Genomic DNA, 20108 nt, shown 5'->3' with positions numbered 1-20108 from the left:
TAGAGTGATGTTGAAGGAGACCCCAAGACAATAATAGCTCCTTAGCAGGCTTGGAGGGTGACTGGTCCAGGGTCCAGATAGGAGCAAGTCAGAACACTTAGGAAGAGATTTCTTTTTTAGAAGATGAAATTTGGACTTCCCGGGTGGCACAGTGGTTAAGAATCCGCCTGCCAGTGCAGGGGACATGGGTTCGATCCCTGGTCCGGGAAGATACACATGCCACGAAGCAACTAAGCCTGTGCGCCACAACTACTGAGCCTGCACTCTAGAGCCCGCAAGCCACAACTACTGAGCCCGCATTGCTGCAACTACGAAGCCTGCACGCCTAGAGCCCGTGCTCCGCAACAAGAGAAGCCACTGCAATGAGAAGTCGCGCACTGCAACAAAGAGTAGCCCCCACTCGCTGCAACTAGAGAAAGCCCGCGCGCAGCAATGAAGACCCAGTGCAGCCAAAAAAACCCCAAAAATTAAAAGATGAAATTTAAAAAAAAGATGAAATTCATAGAATATCTAATGTGTTTATATGGAAAGAGGATTTATTCAGTTAGGGGAGATTTGGGGGTCACGTCAGTGAGAAGTATAGAAAATTGAAGCAAATGAATTAAAAAACCAAGACAATTATTAACATCAGGGAAAAATCAAAGGTGGAGAAAGTAGTAGTCACATTATACTACATGGCTTCATTGCAAACAGTGTCGATGTAATGATAATAAAAACACAGGCTATGGATCCAATACAATTATCCTGGGAGGATGGGGGAAGGAGAAGAGAGTGTATGTGTGATTAAGCATAAAGTGTTGAGAAAGAACAAAACTCATTTCCATCGTGGGAAGTTGATAAATAATGCCCCAAACGGAAACATTAAGACATCACCACAGTGTGCTATTTAGAAATATCAAGATTAATACCAAATAAATCAGCTAGAAAGAATTGAAAATAGTTTTCTCTGGGGAGTAGAAAATAGGAATGGGAGCACATGGAATGCTGTTCTTCATTAGAAACTGGGTAGAACTATGACTCTAAATGATGTACACATACAACTTTGATAAAGACTGAATTTAAAAAGATAGTCCCAAGTTATTTTTTGTTATTTTTTTTTGTCTTTGTTTTTAAAAACAATGAACAAATCATTAAAGGAAAATGAAATTAATATTCTCCATGCATGCTGGCTGAGCCTGAGAAAGATGGTTAATATCTGTGAAGACACTGAGCTTCAGATAGATACAGTTTACATGCCTTATTTTTTTTTTTTTGCTGTCTAGCAACCAAACCTTCTTCCAAACCAGCACCCTGCAGCCTCCTTTCCCCCATGGGAGGCAGTGACTGCTTTGCACTACAGCAACTAGAAGATCCAGATCCTTCTCTCCTGGTCATGGTGCAGCTGGGGGCAAGCACGTGACCTAGGCTTGGACACCTGGGACCCTGAAGCTGTAGTCACACAAGGATTTGAGGAAAAGTCAGCATTTCTTCAGGGTGGGGCAGCAGGTAGTGCCAACCCCACCTTTTCTGCAGTGTTTCCCCTGTTCCTCCAACTTCAGTCAGTTCTGAAAGCACCAGAGAGCCTTTGAGCGCCTTTCCTACTGTTTGGTAGCTTGCAGTGAAGAACCCTGAACAACACAGTTGATTAGCATCATTATGTACTTAATGGTACTACATTTAACCCTCTAGAGAGATTCTTTCTAAGTTTTGCTGCTATATAAAAAGAAGTCACAAAAGAGAACCAAGGGTTATCTAGTAGTGTGCCTTGAATGTGATGGGTACCCTAAACTTCCTATGCCCTTGGTCTGCTTGTGCACTGTCCCCCGACATGAACCCACCATTGCTTTGAAGTTGTGTTCGTTGTGCTACTCTCCTCTCCGTGTGTATAATCCTAATAAACCCTCCTTGTATGCTCACTGTATTGCTGAATACTGCTGCTCTGCTGTACCTACGTGGTTTTCTCTCCTCTGTTTCATATTTCTACACTCCACTTTTTTTTAACAACTAAATCCAAACGCAAGTCAAAAGTATCCATACTTGCTTAGGCCATGTCTTACAATTCTAATTACTACACATATTCTTTTTTTTTTTTTTTACACATATTCTTACCCATTCTAGAGTCTCCATATATGAAGAGACAGCTTCCCCAACTGGAGAAATAAAACAACAGATACTACGCTCTAGCAAGTCCACGCTGAGCGCTGATCTAAACAGAACTGCCTTAGACACTTAAGCCCAAGGTTTTCAGAAGACACAGTATTTATTCAACCTGCTGTGTACACGTTTTTTATTCTTTTTCTACAGATAGTCTCTTATGTACAAATACAGCCACACTGGACACCAAACTTTCTTAAATTAAATAACAGAACTAAAATTACTTCTAAAGTTCCAGGCTCACATGCAAGTAGGACATTCCAGCAAAACGACTGCAAGAAAAGCCTTGGGGAAGGGGTTCTCCCCACAAAGCAACAGATGGATCAGACCTAGTAGCTTCTAGAAAAAGAATTACTACCCCTGGCCCAAGTCAGCGAAGAAAAGCCTGGGACCAGGACTTACTCTTCCATCTGTTAGGGGATGAAAAGAAAACAGCCTTAAATTAGAGTATTCTCTCTGATAGTGGATAGTGAATTTAAGTTTCCTCCATTTTATAACAAGGGAGAGAGGCTGCTAAAAACACATGGTTTGTCTAATATAAGCATCTCTTCTCTTTATAAATAATCAGATTAAGGACTTAATTATCTTTTTGGGAAATATAGTAAAAAAAAAATCTTTGGCCAATTCAACAATTAGGCAGTTCCTGCATGTACCCTAATCAGATATGTGGTCTGATATGATTTAGGTGCAGTCCAGTGCAGGAGCTGGGGACAGACCTCAGGTAGAGAAGGCAGTTGGCAGGTGGTGGTGGAGTGAGAAGGGAAGGCATGGGGATTGGAAAAAACCAGTTAGATGAGTGGGGTACTAGGTAAATAGACACTATCTATTAGTGTCTATATCATGTGCTTCATTTCATAATCCTAACAAAAACCTATGAGATTTTAGCTTCAGTAAATAATACAACATTAGGGAAATATAACAGAGCTCTATCCAGTGATGCTGGGATTGAGGCTACTTAGAGCCCCTCCAAGTTCTGTGATTTTAGGAGTGAAAAGGAAGGCTCTTAGTTCATGATAGAGCTGCAGTCATTTGGGAACAGCTTTCTAAATCATAAAAATACAAATCCATGATAGCCTATCAGTAAAAAGAAATAAAAATTATTGAGGTAAGTGTCTTAAAATAATAACAATGTGAAAAATTGGTCCACAGAAGAGGAAGCATATTTGGCTGAAAATGTCAGAAATGAAAGGCAAGGTCTCATGACTGATCATCATCCTGCTGAGAACATCTTTGTTTTAACAGCTTTTTGCCAACCAGATTTTTAAAAGAAAAAGAGCCTGAGTTTTAAGACTCAAAGGTCAAGTCACTTCCAATCTTGAGAGAGGAGAGGATTAGGTGGACAAGCTTTAAAGAGGGGGGGTTGGAGGACTATTTATAAATACCACCTTCTGGGTCAGCCAGGTCTTTTCTCATTTAAAAGCTCCCTGGTGATTTATATGCAGGATGAGCACAAAGGAATGCTCGTTACCAAGGGAGCCTCTGCTTGGAAGAGAGCTGTCCCTGGTAGCCGCTATTCGGAACTAGGCAGGCAAAGGAAGCAGTCCTAAGCAGTGGTGGAGTAAGAAGGGAAGGTGTGGGGATTGGAAGAAACCAGTTAGATGAGTGGCGTACTAGGTAAATTTCCTCCAGAGATGTGAAGGCAGGAACTGGGATAAAAAGATTTAAAATACTTTGTAACAATCATCTATAGAAGCATTTTGGAAGGAGTACACTGGCTCTTGGGAGCCTTAATTAGTTTTAAACGGAAATTGTCAATATCAATTTTTATATATCAAGCAGAACACATTCACTGTACATGCCAGTACCTCACCGGCCAGTTGAGGGAGGAAGAAAGAATGAATGAGATTAGGGGAAGGGAAGAGAATAGAGAGAGGGAATGGGGAAGGCAAAGAGGGTAAAGAGGAAAGAAACACAGAACACACACAAACAGGGAAAGAGACTCAAGGGAGAGAGTTAAAGGAAAAAAAAAAAAGACACTGAGAAAAAGAGACAAATAGAAATGCCCACATAAACTCAGAACCAAGAGACAGGGTTAAGACAGAAGGGAACAAAAAGGAAGGGCCTCAGGAAGTTTAGAGATGAGATTCCACAACTTTTCCTACCTTCATATTGTACTGTAGAGTTGTCTTGGTTAGTGGCTTTCATAGGATGATTTGAAAATGATGGGTAGAGGAGACTGAACACTCCAACTATCAGCCCCTCTGAAAATGTTAATTGGCTGATTCATAGTTTCCTGGAATTTATCATACAAACTGTGGTTACCAGTGGGGAGAGGGAATAGGGAGGGGGAATATAGGGGTAGGGGGGGTAAGAGGTACAAGCTATTAGGTATAAAATAAGCTACAAGGATATATTGAACAACATGGTGAATATAGCCAATATTTTATAATAACTATAAATGGAGTATAACCTTTAAAAATTGTGAATCACTATATTTATTGTATGCCTGTAACTTATATAATATTGTACAGCAACTAGACTTCAAAAAAATGTGTGGTACTTTCGAGAATGAAAGAGGGTGCTAACGGGGAAGCACACTTAAATGAGTTGGTTCATGTAAAGTGCTTAGAACAGTCCCTGGGCATTTAGTAAGCAGTGTGTTAACTATTATTATTATTATTAATTATCATCTCCAATCTGGCCTCCTTGCTTCCATTCCTGACTCCTCCTCCAACCCATTCTCCTCACAGAAGGAAGTGGTTTTTTAGGACTGCAAATTAGATGTCAATCCCATTTTTTCCTTTCCACTTAAAAAAAAAATGGAGTCCTTTCCATGGTTTCCAAGGTCCCCAGTCACTATCCTCTGGTCACAGTGGGCTCCTTCCTCTGTCTCTGAGACAGTAGTCTCTTCTGCCTGGGTGATGCCCGTCCAAGAGCTTCTGCCCTTACTCTTTACACCCTCAGGTCCTGGCTTCAGTGGCACCTCCTCAGAGAGACTCTTGGGACCACTCAGGTTCCAGCAGTTTCTAAATCCAAATCTGCCCGACTCCTAAGTCAGGGCCCCGTCTGTGCCCCTAGGCCAACACCTGGCTACACCTTGGCCTCCCTTAAGCAGATTTGTGATATCTCCACTTCCCCTGAGAAAAGGCTAAATACCACTCCGCCTTTGTGTATTAGCTTCCTGGTCAAAAACCTTCAGTGGATCCTCAGAGTGATCCAGGGCTCTCCATATATCTCAATGATCTCAAACTATCATTCATTCAATAAATGCTTACTGACAACCTACTAGGTGCCAAATATTGACATCAAAGTTGCATGTAAAAAAATTTAGGCAACACTGTTTCATAAAAAGGGACAAGTGGAGGGAAATAATATTTCTAAATTCATATATTATTTTATTAAAATTATGATCTTAAATATGTATGTAAAAATATGTTTTCATTGGAAAGATAAGAAATTGCCTTATACTCAGGGTCACCTTATATTTGGGCATTATTCTGATAATGTTGTGGGTTTTCTTTACTTAAAACCAAAGAAGTTTACTCATTTCCTTCAAGATAATTCATACTCAAGCTGGATAATTTGCAATGATATTGAGATAATTCTCTAGTGATATTAACTCCCATTCTGACACCAATCTAAGGATGGAAGATATATAACATTTTGATTCATAGCAATTCACCAAGAAGGGAATTGGTTTACCAAGTATTATTCTATTCTAGTCTTTTTTAAAAAAATAAACTTTATTTATTTATTTATGGCTGCATTGGGTCTGTTGTTGCACGTGGGCTTTCTCTAGTTGTGGAGAGCAGGGGCTACCCTTCGTTGCGGTGCGCGGGCTTCTCACTGTGGTGGCTTCTCTTGTTGCAGAGCACGGGCTCTAGGCACGCGGGCTCAGTAGTTGTGGCTCGCAGGCTCTAGAGCACAGGCTCAGTAGTTGTGGCATACGGGCTTAGTTGCTCCGTGTCATGTGGGATGTTCCCGGACCAGGGATTGAACCCGTGTCCCCTGCATTGGCAGGCAGATTCTTAACCACTGCGCCACCAGGGAAGTCCCTAAATAAACTTTTAATTTTAGAATAGTTTTAGATTTGCAGAAAAGCTGTAAAATAGTAGAGTTCTCATGTAGCCCACACCAGTTTCCCTTATTATAAACATTTACGTTTGTCACAACTGATGAACCGACACTGATACATTATCATTAATTAAAGTCTACAGTTTGTTCAGATTTCCTTGGTTTTAATGTAATGTCCTTTTTCTGTCCTAGGATCCCACATTACATTTAGTTGTCATGTCTCCTGAAGCTCTTCTTGGCTGTGAGAATTTCTCAGATTTCCCTTGTTTTTGATGACCTTGTTGAGGAGCACTTGTCAGGTATTTCCTGAGAGTCTCTCAGTTGGGGTTTGTCTGATGTTTTTTCTCATGATTGTGGGTTTTGGGGAGGAAGATCACTGATGTAAAGTGCCATTTTCATCACATCGTGTCAAGGGCACATACTACCAACATGATGTTGACCTCAATCGCTTGGCTGAGGCAGTGCTTGTCAGTCTTCTCCATTGTAAACAGTCTTTTTCCCTTCTTTCCATATTTTACTCTTAGAAGGTAGCTGCTGTACACAGTCTAAATTATGGTGTGGGAGTTATACTCCACCTCCCCATGGTAAGACTAACTATATAAATTATTTGGAATTATGCAGTGGAGATTGGTCTTTTCTCCCATTTATTTTTAAATCCAATTATTTATTTATATCAGTCCAGTTGGTTTTATTATCAAATGACTGTGCTCTGATACCTAAATTTTTATCTGCAACATGAAAATGTTTCAACACTAAGTGATCTATTTAAAAATATTTATTTAAGGCGTTCACCTATAAGTCTCAGGGATTCATTTGGACTGTGGGGGGGAAGATAGAGACCACAATGTATATTAGTATATAGTCACAAGGAAAAGTTGACAGAGAAGAAAACAAAATTAGTTTGGAGCAGAACACCTGGATTAGGGTTCAATTCTACCACATAATAGCTGTGTGATCTTAGATAAGTCATTTATCCTGCCTGAGTTTTTGTTTGTCAACTACCGATAATACCAAAGCCTTAAGGTTATTGCAGGATTATATGAAATGCCTACAAAAATGGTTTATAAATTGTTAAACATGATACAAATGTAGGACATTATTATATCATAATTATTCAGGATTGGAAAAAGCAAAAAAAAAAAGGAAGTTCTTCTGAGCTATTTCAAATTCTCTAATAAAAGCACATTATCTTAAACGCTGTATAATATTCAATAGGGAAAAATTAAAAGTTAGTGGTATTAGTTAATGGTTTGTTTTTTTTTTTTTGCGGTACGCGGGCCTCTCACTGTTGTGGCCTCACCCGTTGCAGAGCACAGGCTCCGGACGCGCAGGATCAGCGGCCAATGGCTCACGGGCTCAGCCGCTCCGCGGCATGTGGGATCTTCCCGGACCGGGGCACGAACCCGCATCCCCTACATCGGCAGGTGGACTCTCAACCACTGCGCCACCAGGGAAGCCCTAGTTAATGTTTGATTTTGGTTTTACTCACTCAAAACCTTATAATTCCCAGAATATCTGTTGCAGTGCTTTTTGTTGCTCATATATTAATCAGCATTTCTTTTCCCATCTTCATCTGTTTAAGAGAACAGGTAAGACCTAATTCTACTCTATACTTCTAAATATGTTTATACTAAATATTAGATATACAGAGAGCAGAAATTGTATTTAGGGGTTTGAGTAGCTTAACCTGGAAAAAATAAAGGCAGGGATGGCTCCCTTAGATTTAGCATTTCAAATAAAACCTAACTTTAATTCCTTCTGGTTTTCTACTTCACTCACATTTTACACTGATATGTATTAACTAAGAGTTAGGTAGTTTTTTTTTTTTTTACATCTTTATTGGAGTATAATTGCTTTACAATGGTGTGTTAGTTTCTGTTTTATATCAAAGTGAATCAGTTATACATATACATATGTTCCCATATCTCTTCCCTCTTGCGTCTCCCTCCCACCCTCCCTATCCCACCCCTCTAGGTGGTCACAAAGCACCGAGCTGATCTCCCTGTGCTATGTGGCTGCTTCCCACTAGCTATCTACCTTACGTTTGGTAGTGTATATATGTCCATGCCTCTCTCTCACTTTGTCACAGCTTACCCTCCACCCTCCCCATACCCTCAAGTCCATTCTCTAGTAGGTCTGTGTCTTTATTCCTGTCTTACCCCTAGGTTCTTCATGACATTATTTTTTTCTTAAATTCCGTATATATGTGTTAGCATACGGTATTTGTCTTTCTCTTTATGACTTACTTCACTCTGTATGACAGACTCTAGGTCTATCCACCTCATTACAAAGAGCTCAATTTCGTTTCTTTTTATGGCTGAGTAATATTCCATTGTATATATGTGCCACATCTTCTTTATCCATTCATCCGATGATGGACACCTAGGTTGTTTCCATCTCCTAGCTATTGTAAATAGAGCTGCAATGAACATTCTGGTACATGACTCTTTTTGAATTATGGTTCCTCAGGGTATATGCCCAGTAGTGGGATTGCTGAGTCATATGGTAGTTCTATTTGTAGTTTTTTAAGGAACCTCCATACTGTTCTCCACAGTGGCTGTATCAATTTACATTCCCACCAACAGTGCAAGAGGGTTCCCTTTTCTCCACACCCTCTCCAGCATTTACTGTTTCTAGATTTTTTGATGATGGCCATTCTGACTGGTGTGAGATGATATCTCATTGTAGTTTTGATTTGCATTTCTCTAATGATTAATGATGGTGGGCATTCTTTCATGTGTTTGTTGGCAGTCTGCATATCTTCTTTGGAGAAATGTCTATTTAGGTCTTCTGCCCATTTTTGGATTGGGTTGTTTGCTTTTTTGTTATTGAGCTGCATGAGCTGCTTGTAAATTTTTGGAGATTAATCCTTTGTCAGTTGCTTCATTTGCAAATATTTTCTCCCATTCTGAGGGTTGTCGTTTGGTCTTGTTTATGGTTTCCTTTGCTGTGCAAAAGCTTTGAAGTTTCATTAGGTCCCATTTGTTTATTTTTGTCTTTATTTCCATTTCTCTAGGAGGTGGGTCAAAAAGGATCTTGCTGTGATTTATGTCATAGAGTGTTCTGCCTATGTTTTCCTCTAAGAGTTTGATAGTTTCTGGCCTTACATTTAGGTCTTTAATCCATTTTGAGCTTATTTTTGTGTATGGTGTTAGGGAGTGATCTAATCTCATACTTTTATATGTACCTGTCCAGTTTTCCCAGCACCACTTATTGAAGAGGCTGTCCTTTCTCCACTGTACATTCCTGCCTCCTTTACCAAAGATAAGGTGACCATATGTGCGTGGGTTTATCTCTGGGCTTTCTATCCTGTTCCATTGATCTATCTTTCTGTTTTTGTGCCAGTACCATACTGTCTTGATTACTGTAACTTTGTAGTATAGTCTGAAGTCAGGGAGCCTGATTCCTAGAGCTCCGTTTTTCGTTCTCAAGATTGCTTTGGCTATTTGGGGTCTTTTGTGTTACCATACAAATTGTGAAATTTTTTGTTCTAGTTCTGTGAAAAATGCCAGTGGTAGTTTGATAGAGATTGCATTGAATCTGTAGATTGTTTTGGGTAGTAGAGTCATTTTCACAATGTTGATTCTTCCAATCCAAGAACATGGTATATCTCTCCACCTACCTGTATCATCTTTAATTTCTTTCATCAGTGTCTTATAATTTTCTGCATACAGGTCTTTTGTCTCCTTAGATAGGTTTATTCCTAGATATTTTATTCTTTTTGTTGCAATCGTAAATGGGAGTATTTTCTTGATTTCACTTTCAGATTTTTCATCATTAGTGTATAGGAATGCCAGAGATTTCTGTGCATTAATTTTGTATCCTGCTACTTTACCAAATTCATTGATTAGCTCTAGTAGTTTTCTGATAGCATCTTTAGGATTCTCTATGTATAGTATCATATCATCTGCAAACAGTGACAGCTTTACTTCTTCTTTTCCGATTTGGATTCCTTTTATTTCCTTTCTTCTCTGACTGCTGTGGCTAAAACTTCCAAAACTATGTTGAATAAGAGTGGTGAGAGTGGGCAACCTTGTCTTGTTCCTGATCTTAGTGGAAATGCTTTCAGTTTTTCACTATTGAGGACGATGTTGGCTGTGGGTTTGTCATATATGGCCTTTATTATGTTGAGGAAAGTTCCCTCTATGCCTACTTTCTGCAGGGTTTTTATCATAAATGGGTGTTGAATTTTGTCGAAAGCTTTCTCTGCATCTATTGAGATGATCATATGGTTTTTCTCCTTCAATTTGTTAATATGGTGTATCACGTTGATTGATTTGCGTATATTGAAGAATCCTTGCATTCCTGGAATAAACCCCACTTGATCATGGCGTATGATCCGTTTAATGTGCTGTTGGATTCTGTTTGCTAGTATTTTGTTGAGGATTTTTGCATCTATATTCATCAGTGATATTGGCCTGTAGTTTTCTTTCTTTGTGACATCCTTGTCTGGTTTTGGTATCAGGGTGATGGTGGCCTCGTAGAACGAGTTTGGGAGTGTTCCTCCCTCTGCTATATTTTGGAAGAGTTTGAGAAGGATAGGTGTTAGCTTTTCTCTAAGTGTTTGATAGAATTTGCCTGTGAAGCCATCTGGTCCTGGGCTTTTGTTTGTTGGAAGATTTTTAATCACAGTTTCAATTTTAGTGCTTGTGATGGGTCTGTTCATATTTTCTATTTCTTCCTGATTCAGTCTTGGCAGGTTGTGCATTTCTAAGAATTTGTCCATTTCTTCCAGGTTGTCCATTTTATTGGCATCGAGTTGCTTGTAGTAATCTCTCATGATCTTTTGTATTTCTGCAGTGTCAGTTGTTACTTCTCCTTTTTCATTTCTAATTCTATTGATCTGAGTCTTCTCCCTTTTTTTCTTGATGAGTCTGCCTAATGGTTTATCAATTTTGTTTATCTTCTCAAAGAACCAGCTTTTAGTTTTATTGATCTTTGCTATTGTTTCCTTCATTTCTTTTTCATTTATTTCTGATCTGATTTTTATGATTTCTTTCCTTCTGCTAACTTTGGGGTTTTTTTGTTCTTCAGGGAAGTCCCAGGGGATGCTCATTTTAAAAAGCAATTCTGGACTTCCCTGGTGGCACACTGGTTAAGAATCTGCCTGCCAATACAGGGGACACAGGTTCGAGCCCTGGTCCAGGAAGATCCCACATGCCGCAGAGCAACTAAGCCTGTTCACCACAACTGCTGAGCCTGCGCTCTAGACCCCGTGAGCCACAACTACTGAGCCCACGTGCTACAACTACTGAAGCCTGGGTGCCTAGAGACTGTGCTCCCCAACAAAGACAAGCCACTTCAATGAGAAGCCTGTGCACCGCAACTAAGAGTAGCCCCTGTTCACCGCAACTAGAGAAAGCCTGCACGCAGCAAGGAAGACCCAATGCAGCCAAAAATAAATAAATAAATAAAAAAGCAATTCTATGTGCAATAAAATTGAAGTTCCACTTGTCTAGCCTTTACAATCTAATACACTGTGACTAGAGTTACATTCCTAAAGTACGAGCTGGATCATATCATTACTTCCTCTTCATAAACCTTCAAAAGACTTTCACTTCAGAGAAAACTTCCTAACTTCTTAGCTTGGCATTTAAAATTCTTTACATTGTGGCACAAACATCTCTCTAGTCTCCCTTTCTGCTTCACAGCCCTTCCTATCCCTTCCTGTACCCCATTCTCATCTAGGCATAGTGAATATACTATGCCTCATGCAACTCTACGCTCTCTGGTCAGCTTGGGCACTTGTTTGAAGTCTCTCAGGAGAGGAACCAGAAAGATCAAGAGAGTTGAGTGGCCTTTTGGGGACCTAATCAAGTGTTATGATCACCACAAGGCCACACCAGACAAGCTGATAAAAGGAGGTGGGAAGAAACCTTTCTTTAGCTTAGAGGACCCCTGTGGAGGTAACCATGATGGAGGAACATGGGAGTAACAAAGACACAATAATTATCATTGGCAGAAGCTGGCTATAATTGCCCCAGATGTACCAATTGCAGAGCAAAGGCACCCATATCACCTCAAGAAAATCTCTCTAAAATACATCAAGTGTGACCAGCCTTTACTTCCATCGAGAGAAGGAAACACCCTTTGTCCTTTTCATATAATGCCATAAATGTTGTAGAGCAAAACTTGTTCCCAAAAATGGCAGCTTCTCATCATGTGATGGGACTAAGAGAAAGGCAACAAAGCAGAGCTGTTCAGTACCCTAACCAACATTACACAGTTGAGAGGCAGCAGCCCAGGATTTGGAAAGATGGTCAGACTCTGAAGCTTAAGCTTCTTCCACTGTTCCCGCTGCCTCCCCATGAAAGGGAATAAAGCAACGATAAAACAACTGTCTTAGTCTTCGTGCTCCTTCTTACCCTTTCCTCCAAAGATTAAAATTCACCCTTGTTTCTATTACAACTTTAAAAATTACCATGTTTTTTTCTTAATGAAATGAAAAACAACTTATTTGTAAAAAGACTCAGAAAAACTCTTAAGTCTTCAGCACTTCTAGAAACACCAAACTGCTCAAGCCAATGGCAATTCTGGTTTCAGTCACTGGTTCCTATTCTAGGTGAAGCTGACTGCTCATGAAGTGATTCACAGGTAAAATACAGCTTTTAATTCTTTCAACCATTAGTAGTTCAGGTCTCCCTTAGTTTGCTCATTCTCCTATACCCTGAGTTTGCAGTCTTTGGATGATGCAGAGTTGAGGGTGACTATTAGGCTATGGAAGAGGAATATACATTTTTAACAATGGATGAAAAGAAATATTTTGTTTTCAAGGAAGAGAATGGGTCAAGAAGTGTTGAGTAAGGAGAAATAAAGATGCTAGTATAAAGTAAGCCATGGGGAAACACCAGAAGCATTCCCTTTGAAGTCAGAAGTAGGACAGAGATACCTTCTAGCACCACTATTATTTACTTTATTCTGGAGGTACTAGACAATACAATTATAAGAGAAAATAATATGAAATATAAAAATTGGACAAGAGAAAATAAAATTATCATTATTTGCAAGTGATATGATTATATATCTGGAAAACCCAAAAGAATCAAAAGAAAACCTACTGTAAATAATAAACAAATAAGGATGCTTGGCCCCAAATTAATACTATATTAACAAATAGCAGAAAATATAATGGAATGAAAAATCTCAAAGCAAAAGGAACAAAAAAGTTAAATACTTAGGAAGAAACATATCAAGAAAGTTGTAAGCTCTGCAAGAAAAAAAACCCTCTAAATGCAACTGAGGGGCACAAAAGAAATATTAAATAAATGGAAAGACCCTAATTTTGGATGGAAAAATTAATGTCATGAAGATTAATCTGTAAATTTAATGCAATCCAAATAAGTTTAACTATAGGATTTTTAAAAAACCAGGTAAACTGATTTTAAAATTCATATGGACAATATGAGAATCATCAGGGAAATCCTGAAGAGTAACAAGCAAAAGGTAACAAGAAATACATCCTTCCAGATATTAAAACTTATAAAGCTATAGTAATTAAAATAGTGTGTAGAGCTGAACGTGACTAGGCAGGTCAATGGAAGAGAACAGAAAATTGACCAATGGAAGAGAATAGAAAAAATCATACGGAATTTAGTATATATTAATAGAGACATTTAAAATCAGCGGCAAAAAAGATGGACTAGTGAATAAATAGTGTTAGGACAAAAGGGTGGCCATACAGAAAAATTAAATCTCTAACTCACTCCTTCCATTAAAATGTATTTCAGATAGATCAAAGTTAAAAAAGGAAGGAAGGAAGGAATAAAGGGAGGAAGGAAGGGGAAAAATACAGAGGGAAATGTGGGAATCTTTTTTATAATCTAGGAGTGGGAAAGGTCTAATGTGATGAAAAATCCAGAAGCCTTTATAGGAATTCTCTTCCTTCTCTGACCAAACCTGCAAACTGCCAGAAATCACTTCCTCTGTCATTGCTATATTCCTCCCACTTAAAGCCTGTAGAGGCTCCCTATTTCATATATAATTTATTCCTCCACTTGATTTAAAAAAAAAACAGTCCAGCTTTTAAACTGCAAGAAAGTTTTAGTTTTCACTATATAACCTTTTATACTGTTTGAAAAAATTTTAATCTGTATATTACTTAAAAATAAAAGCACAAATAACTTTGGTAATAATCACTTCCTAATTATTAACCAAAGGACAGGCCTAATTTTTCATGCTCTAGGTCATTTGAATTTCTTTCTTTCTTTGGAAGCTTTTCTCTTTAGTGATGATTTGGACCTGGGTTCCTCACTACTCTAATATATAATAACTTCTGCAGAAGGAGAGAATTCCAGTAGGATCTATTGAATTTGATCAGATTAATCTTTGCAGCAGCTTCTGCCATGTCAACTCTGGTGTCACTAGTTTCACTTCACTAAAGGCAGTGTGTGCGGCTTCTTTAAACAGAGGGGCAGAATTACCAGGCCACATGTTTGTACCTCCTGGCTAAAACAGACACTATAACCAGACATCTCCGAACGAATCAAGAGTTAAAAATGAGCTTCTACTTGCCAAACGGCCCTCCTCAATGCCTATTTTTGTCTTCCTCTGTCTGATTTTCTAGTACTTGCTCCCCATTACACTTCCCTTTATTCTGAACTCTCATAGGCTTTTAGCAGGTGTTTTGTGTACTAGTTACTGTTTCCCTAATTTGATTATGGGTTTCTTGAGGGCAGAAGTGTTCCCACTCATTGAGTTTATAGCAAAAACAGGGAAATCTTTGGCTGTGAGTTCCTGGCTTTTGTGTCACATCAATCAGTACCTTTCCAGTGTGCCAAAAGTAATTAGCAAAAATTTTATTTTGGAGGGGGGGTAATAGGGCTAAGAAGGATGAACAATGAAGAAATCGCTTACAAATTATTAGGTCTAGGGTACTCTACATAATGGTAGTCAATATTAGTTTTTTATAGGGTACATTTTCTTAGGAAGAATTTTTATTTTAGGATTATGCTTGAATTAAGGCAAAAAAGGGACTAATTTCTTAATTAGCATTTTATTTTTATTCTACTTTGTAAAGTACAATTTATCTCTTTTTCATGGCACTTATTAACAGGTATCTTAGAGTTACTGTATAGTTGGGTTTTTTTAATTTGTTTGTTTTTGCCGTGCCTTGTGGCATGCGGGATCTTAGTTACCACTCCCTGCAGTGGAAGTGTGGAGTTTTAACCACTGGACGGCCAGGAGGGTCCCTACTGTACTGTTCTTATTTACTTAGAACTTGGTTATCGTTTTCAGTCTTCCTTAAAAAATAATCAAATTCTAGAAATAATCTTTTCCTGCCATTGTAGTAACAATTTAGAATTATAAACTTTGGAAAATGTAATCTCTTAAAGATGCTACCAAAGTCAAAACAAGGGCACATTCCTAAACTATGCCAGAGAAAACAACAAAGACCATTAGCTCTATTAGCTTGAAATGTGACCGAGTACAAAGGAATAATTTTTCTTTTACATCTTTATTGGAGTATAATTGCTTTACAATAAGGAATCATTTTTCTCGTTTTTTTTTTTTTTGAGGTAGACGGGCCTCTCACTGCTGTGGCCTCTCCCGTTGTGGCGCACAGGCTCCGGACGCGCAGGCTCAGCGGCCATGGCTCACGGGCCCAGCCACTCCGCGGCATGTGGGATCCTCCCGGACAGGGGCACAAACCCGTGTCCCCTGCATCGGCAGGCAGACTCTCAACCACTGCGCCACCAGGGAAGCCCAGGAATCATTTTTAAATGGGCAATTATTATTATAAATAAATAGCACAGTCTCCTTTATATTTTCATACTATTTTTAGAGATTGGATAGTTTGTAAAGATAAATATGTTTGCTGGTCATTTGAATGCACACATTTAACTAGAAAAAGGTACCACATCTAAGATCCTGTGAGATTCCTTAATATAAGAGGAGAGAGAGATTGAAAGGTAGAGACGAGAGAGAGAGAGAAGAGGGAGAGAGGAGAGAGAGAAGAGAGGGAGAGAGAGAGAGGAGAGGTGGAGAGGAATGGGGAGAGAGGGAGAGAGGGAGAGAGAGGGAGAGAGAGGGAGAGAGAGGGAGAGGGAGGGAGAGGGAGGGAGAGGGAGAGAGAGGGAGAGAGAGAGAGAGAAGAGAGAGAGAAGAGAGAGAGAGAAAGAGAGAAGAGAGAGAGAAGGGGAGAGAGAGAGAGAGAGAGAGAGAGAGAGAGAGAGAGAAGGGGGAGGGGGAGAGGGGGAGAGAAAAAGAAAGAAAAACAGAGAGAGTGAGCCTGCTTTTTCATACATCTGAATTTAATGTTAGCAATTTAAAACAGTTGTGTGAAAATGAAGGGTATTTTTTTTTAATGAAAAAAAATTAAGTGGTTTAAAACGCTCTGCAGGAATTTACTGTTTTAAAGGTACCAAATAAGTTACCTTATAAATGGAGTAAATTTTCTGTAATATTAATGTTTAAAGCCCTAATTTGAGAGTTATAAGTGAATTTCTGTTTACTGTGATTTCTTCAGGCAGGGCACATCTATGGTAAGTCTTCACTGTGATAGGAAAGAATGTCAGTCATATTGGATAACTTCTGAAGATTATACCCCACTTAGATACAGTCATATTTCAGATCTGAACCACCTAAAAGCTAGAACTTAATTTGTCACACCACTGTAATATATCTTTCCCTACCGCACAAGACCTCTCTCTTAAAAAAAGAATTCCTTTGATGTCTTCATAAAGTTACATTTTTTGTGTGTTTTTAAGCCAAAGAACCTGGAGTGCATCACTGTCACATCAATGACACCTCATAATTAGCATACACTTTCAATATGGCCTCAAGCAAGGGCCAAGACCAAATTATCTATATGGGAAACAACTTCCAGGGCAGCACTAACTTTATACAACCAAGAGAACCTGAAATTCTCTGCTATATTAGCATTTGCTGGCAGAGGAGGCTGCTGTCAATTTGCTCCTGTCACATTATTTTCTTTTGTCTCAGACAGAAGCCACCGGGGAGGCTACAGGGTTTGCTTTTCACTTGAAACAACAGCAGAGATTATGGATTCCCTCCCCTGCCTAACTTGACTACTGGCTCCTCTCCTGGAAACAGGGTAAAACTGGGGACAGAACATACCAAACAGGACGAGCAATCTGCTATTCCATGAAACTTTTGGTTGGCCCCTTGGGGAACATGGAGATGTCTGTCAGAGGAAGGAAAATAAGGAAATTCTGTAGAGCTGGCTTTGACAAGAAGGTCCACTAGCTTCCTTGTTACCCTCTATGTTTCTTTGCTCCACTTCTCACTTCTTCTAATACACATTGCTGAGTCTGACTGTGAACACGATAGCTGAAAAGCAGCTGGTTCCACAACTGTCTTGCATGGTTATTCACCAATGGACTCTCTGGGTAATCCTAGAACGTATGTTACCCGGGGAAACAACAGTTGATGGTACTGTACCAACGTCCATTTCCTGGTTTTGGTAATATACTGTGGCTATGTAAGCTGTTATCATTGAGGGTCACTGGGTGAAGGGTACAAGGAAACTCACTGATCTATTTTCACAACTTCTTGTGAGCTAAAATTATTTCAAAACGAAGTTTAAAGATAAAAAAACAGACACCCATATGTACATCCACACTACTAGTTTCTAAGACAGCATTTAAGACTCTAAGGCTGTGCTTTTCTTTATGGCCTTCAATATTCCATTGTTGTTTTACTTTACTTATGTTTAAACTTTATCACTTAGTTTTTTTCCTTAGTGATAACGAAGTAAATGATATTCAGTAATATAACAAAGATTTCAATAGGGAAATAAGGCAAACAGAGGCCTTATTTCCAAATGAAGTTAAAGAGAAACTGTAGAAAGGGTCACAAGGAGGAGATTTCTTGTCCTCCTTTGTGGTTTATCTCTCATGCTGAGAATTACAGGTTTCGGGGTGGGGGAAAGATGCAGAAGAGTTAACCAGTTAACCAGCTGCTGAGTTAAACAGCTGGTGGTGGTTTTGGACCCAGGTAACTAGAAAAGTAATGGTACCTTATAAAAAAATTTAAGAGAAAAAAAGAATTTTATTTTCGAGAGGAGGGGAAAAGAGTTGGTAACGGTATGGCAAAGGAGGATGCAACACGGAGGCCCCTCAAAAACCTCAAGGATGAAAAAGCATGTAGAACATGTAGGTGGGAAGTACACTAACGAATACTTCAAGCTACAATAATTAGTTATGGAACTAGCATAAAAATAGGCACAACGATATACTAGAAAACATAGCCGTGACCCCAGCGTATATTAAAACTTCTATACTATACGCTATATTCCAAATCACTGAAGAAAAATGACTAATTATCTCACATTCTTTACTATAACACACTACAACTGGCCTCAAGAATTAGATATAAAGAAAATATACGTGAATATTTATGTGACCTAAGGATGAAAAAGCCCTCTAAACAGACATGCAAAAGAAAAAAAATCATAAAAGGAGTAAAGAGTATACAATTTGAAAAACAATAGTTCAAGACCCGAGTGGTTTCAGCCAGAGAGGGAGAGTACTAGGGTTGGGGACAGAGATTAAAGCAGACTAGTTTATTCAAACTGTTTTAAGTTTTTACAAGATGAATATATTTGTTTATTACTTGAGTTAAGTTAATTTAAAAAGTATCTCAGAAAGTAAAACCATAGAACACCTGCTACCTCAAAATCATCATAAACAAAGTTAAGTCAAATGAAAAACTAGAAAATTATAATATGACAAGCAAAGGGACATGGTCTTTACTATACAAGGAGCACGTATGTAAGAAAAAGACAAAATGGCTCAAAAGAACACTAGGCAAAACATGGGGGAAATGCAAGTTTTCACCTGTCAAACGGGCCCCCTGAGCCTGGCCCTCAGAGAAGGTGAGGGAGAAAGAGCTGTCTCCCCAGGGTTTCCAAGGGAGGTGCCTCCCTGGGGGAGGATCAGGTTTCAGAGAGGCAAGCAGGCAGGACGTGGTGGGGGCTCCAGGAAGAGCTCCTGGATGGAAGAGACTGTTTTTAGGATGGAAAAGGGTTTTCTGACAGGGTGGTGTTGGGGAGGACCGGGTGGAGTGTAAGGCAAGGGGATGAGACTACCAGAAAGGACTGGTGCCTGGAGGAGCCTGCATTTTGGGAGAGTACAGGAAGTTTATGGAGTCACTGAGTCATTTATAGCCTATTCTCAAGGTTTCTGACTTTACAAAATTATTTTGGTGCCAAAATTGCCCAAGGGCTTTGTTTCTTCGGGCATTGACCTTTTTGACCTTCCTTTCCAGTCAGTCACCAAGTCCTGCTATTTTCTTCCATTAAAATGCAGTTTCATATTTTTCCCCCCTATCCAATCTGCATGCTACTGCCAGACTGTTGTTTCTAAAGTATCACTTGGATCATGTCTCCTCCCTGCTCAAAAACCTTTTAGTGCTTTCTACTGTCACTGGATCAAGTATAGACACACACACTCATCCGCCACCCTGAGGTGTCTCCGGTTCACTTCAAAAACATCTGCTCCAGCCAAAGTGGTTCAATCACAGACCTGTCCCTATATGTGACACCACCCCCAAAACCTTTTTTGTGCTTTTCCTAAGCTGATTTCACACTCAAACACCCTTTCCTTTTTACTTCTCCATAGTCTAGCAACCTTTCACGTTCAGTTTCATTCCCTCATCAGTATACAATGTGGTTAAAGCACAGGCGTGGAAACTCACAGCCCTGGTTATAATCATGGCTCTGTCATTTAATGGTTTTGTGACCTTGGGCTTAGTTTCTTAAGGCTTAGTTTGCCTCAACTCCAAAATGTAATAAATACTTTTACGACTTTTGTGAAGATTCAGTAAGAACTGATGTACGTAAAACTAATACAGTGCCTGGAACAGAGTAGATTAGTAGTAGTGCCTGGAAACTCACTAGATTAGTATTCATTATTATTGTCCAAACACCCTCTTTTCTCTGAGTGTAAAGTTTTTCTTACTAGCTGGTAATAGCTTGTGAGCACTGCTGTTTTCTCTCTTAT

At 39.2% G+C, this 20108-nt stretch overlaps 1 protein-coding gene across 2 annotated transcripts in view; it reads right to left on the bottom strand.

Moving 5' to 3' along the window:
* PDE6D (phosphodiesterase 6D) overlaps positions 1–20108 on the bottom strand; it is a 52032-nt gene that overhangs the window by 6399 nt on the left and 25525 nt on the right. Inside the window, exon 1 of one of the 2 annotated variants that reach the window (XM_019923637.3) lies at positions 4236–4374. The exons of the other annotated variant lie outside the window; for it this stretch is intronic. The gene's annotated coding sequence lies outside the window, so the exon portion shown is untranslated. Of the gene's footprint in view, positions 1–4235; positions 4375–20108 lie in introns of those variants that run through there. 2 annotated transcript variants of the gene reach the window in all.

Source organism: Tursiops truncatus, chromosome 7, assembly GCF_011762595.2.
Source record: "Tursiops truncatus isolate mTurTru1 chromosome 7, mTurTru1.mat.Y, whole genome shotgun sequence".
NCBI classification, from domain to species: domain Eukaryota; kingdom Metazoa; phylum Chordata; class Mammalia; order Artiodactyla; family Delphinidae; genus Tursiops; species Tursiops truncatus.
Note: the sequence above shows the minus strand (reverse complement) of the source record. Positions and strands in the feature narration are given on the sequence as shown.